Here is a 3,405-nt window from a genome sequence, read left to right as displayed (position 1 = left end):
TTATACATTATAGTTGATATACATTAACGTGATACATTATAGTTTTGTATTGTTTGTAGTGTGATCAACGTTTGCGTAAGTAGTAGACGTGTTAGGGAAGTAACACGTAACATTTGAACGAGACTCAAAGGTCCGAGTCGGTAAAATGATCCGAACTTCCCATCGTCACTACAATAAACACCAAAGAAGAAGAAGAAGAAGAAGAAGAATATTCCGCTTTCCTACTCACTTCCGTTTTTTTGGTCACAGAAGTAATGCCAGCCCACCCCCCTCACAGCGGGAGAGGGGGGTTGAACCACACGTGGAAACGGATCTGTCCCGAGCAGAAAAACATTACTGAGAAGCTATCTCCTGCTGGAAGTGCTTAAAAGATCTGCTCCATATCAGCCCTGAATAATTCAAAGATATCCGACAATGGAAGATGGCAGGGAAACAGCAGCGATGAGACAGCAAAAAAGGAAGGATCGACAAATAGGTTGGCTAATTATTATTTAATATCACTTGTTTGGATATAACCTTTAGACCTAATAAGATTAAAACTGCTTTTAAAAAGATATACATTGGAAGCATGTCCATGCTCCCCATTTTTATCTTCTTCAGGGTCTGTTGTTATTATTGATATTGCAGCATGGGTGTGTCTTTATGCCCTCTGTGCCAAACTGGGCAACAACAGGTGCTCATACCCCAACATTAAAATCAGTCTTACAGCACTATACAGTCCAAGCACTTCTGTCTTCGTCAAAACAATAACCTGATATTTTGTTGTTTATTTTATTATTTCATTCATTATTTTTGTTGTTTGTTCAGGGTCTGAACTGATCTCGCAATATAATAAAGGTATAATGATAAAAAAAAAAACTACGTGTTATGGTGTGATATAGTATAGTGTAGTATTGTATGGTATAGTGTGTTATCGTAGTATCCTATAGGATGGTGTGAGGTGGTTTAGTAAAAGTAGTAAAAAATGCATCTTCGTTGCATATAAATGTCTAGACAACATTTGGAGCTACTTTATGTCATCTTTATGCAAAACTGATTATGTTGATTATGTTGGGGAACACTAGGTCTTTATTTTGGAGTAATCAAAATATAACTTTGTTTATACTGTATTAAAGACAAACATAATGCTTAAATAGATCAACATTAAATCCCGTGTAAAAGCATGGTGTTTCTGATCATGTGGCTGGTGGTCAAAGATCTTAGCCTTAATGCAAATGTTACGAGGTCAGTGCAAAGCAGGGATGATTTAATCATTCTACAATTACTGTGATCATTGTCCTGCTCAATAATCATATCCAGCATTCAATCTTACTTTGCTCTGACTGTCGCAGCAGTTAATGTAATTTGCTCTGGATGGATCTGCTCAAGGAAATGTCTTATCCCTTATTTGGGCTTATGGGCTCGTAGACTAAGGGTTTTAGGCCACATATACAGTAGCCGCTTACAGTTACATTTCTCTATAGATCGGTGGTGTCACCGATACTGAAGGTAGGTAAGATTTAAAAGCATAGCAATAGCAGTTTTGTTTGTTAATTTATTATTATTTTTTTCCACAGAGAGAAAATTAGAAACCTAAATCGTAAATAATAGCATTTTCAACATAACTATTTCTTGAACACTCTTCATATCCCTTATACCTGCTTGAAACATAATCTTCTCTCTGCCATTTTATTGTTCTTTAATATACATCACTGTATTAACGTTTTTTGTTGTTGCAAGATTTGGCACTTAATTTTGCAGCTCAGTGTCCAGTGTCTCCTGAATCGAGTTGTTTGGAATAAAAGCGTCTGCTAAACGAATGAAGGGGAATGAAACGGTAACAAGGACCATATGCAACACCACTCCATTGCACTAGATGGCACAAGCATTTGTTTTCCATTGGAAGACAATTTCTTTTTCTCATTGGGAGCCAAATGTGAGACACAAAGCACCTTCACCTTCCACCTGGGGGCGCAATGAGGCTCAGAATAGCAACCGCTTCACTGAGCTCTAACACTGAGCCACCTGAAAATCTCCTGAGATCTTTTTTTCGCGTTGTTGAAAACATTTGTACATGGAATCGATATATTGAGGATAGCAAATCATTTCCTAAATGAACACAGTATTCGAAAGGAAATCCATCCTTTCACTCTTTATAAAATGATTTTTAAACTGCCTTACCGCAGTAATCACAATGACTGTGATTGATCCATCCTGAAGAGAGACGAGAAAAGTTAGCAGATATGCAATAACAAACGCTGCCTTTGTGGTGTTTTAGCAGCGACCTGGACAATAATTACACCTGGATAATGTCACTGAAAACAGATCTAATAGTATTATTTTGTTAATGAACGAACCGCTGTTTTGAACATGCACTCATTCATATTTCCAGTAGTCCTTCACTGCAGAACACAAGATCCAGGGGGCGTGGTTGGATCCACATCCAGGGGGTGGAAATTAGTAGGTTTAGGGGTGGAGATGGATGGGTTTAATATTTGTGGGACCGGTTGGTGGCGGTGGTTTCGATTCTCTGAGCCGGCTCTTTCGGCTCCCAAACGGCTCTTGATTTAGTACCACTTCTGACTTTTATTATTCAGCCAAATATAGCTAATTAGCGATGTTTTAGAATTACACGTATACCACTTAAATTATTCAATGTAATTATACTAAACCATATAATTTACAGAATATCATAACATTACGCCTGCTTGATATAAAAACCTTGAACTATGTAAAACCATCACTATAACACTATTACACATCCTGCTCAATATGATATTTACCGTACAAATTCTACATTCTGCTTATGTTGTCTAGGTATATTATTAAAATGCATCCAAGTGCTACTTTGTTTGCGACTTATGCATCTTGTATTTTGACCCAAAATTAAGGATGATATTTTCCACACACAACTAACTAAATAAAATAATTAATTAAAAGTTAAAAAATGATTACATAAAATAAATCGTCTCTCAGGCGGGAACCGGCTCTCATCGTTCACTTAAAAGAGCCGAGTCGACTCATATAGTCACCTACTTTGTAGAGTCATATGTAGTTTCCACCAGAAATCTACCAGAAATGTTAAACACAATTATTTAAGTTGCAATAATGCGAACTTATGGCTTCAGCAAAAGCATGCGCCATTGATTAACAACCGTTAAATGATTTACAGGTCTGTCTTTAAAGGTTTATAAGTTGTTGTTACAATCGATTCCGCTTTCCTACCAATCAGTTAGGTTGCCAACCGCCAATAAACACCAAAGAAGAGGAAGAAGAAAAAAAGATTCCGCTTTCCTACCCACTTCCGTTTTTTTGGTCACAGACAAAGAAATGCCCGCCCGGGGAGAACATGAATATGGCAAGTGTGAGGAGGGTGTAGAGATTAAATGCTGTAATTGTGGGGGAGGACATAGCGCAGCATATGCA

The 3,405-nt window shown here is 37.4% G+C and overlaps 1 protein-coding gene across 1 annotated transcript in view; it reads left to right on the top strand.

The window, feature by feature from the left end:
• The first annotated feature begins 251 nt into the window (after window positions 1-251).
• stom (stomatin) overlaps window positions 252-3,405 on the top strand; it is a 26,914-nt gene continuing 23,760 nt past the window's right edge. The window contains exon 1 of the mRNA XM_016475559.1: window positions 252-404. The gene's annotated coding sequence lies outside the window, so the exon portion shown is untranslated. The remainder of the gene's footprint in view (window positions 405-3,405) is intronic.

The sequence above is a fragment of the Sinocyclocheilus anshuiensis genome, unplaced genomic scaffold (genome assembly GCF_001515605.1).
Source record: "Sinocyclocheilus anshuiensis isolate Anshui unplaced genomic scaffold, SAMN03320099.WGS_v1.1 scaffold488, whole genome shotgun sequence".
NCBI classification, from domain to species: Eukaryota; Metazoa; Chordata; class Actinopteri; order Cypriniformes; family Cyprinidae; genus Sinocyclocheilus; species Sinocyclocheilus anshuiensis.
This window is presented reverse-complemented; position numbering and strand designations above follow the sequence as displayed.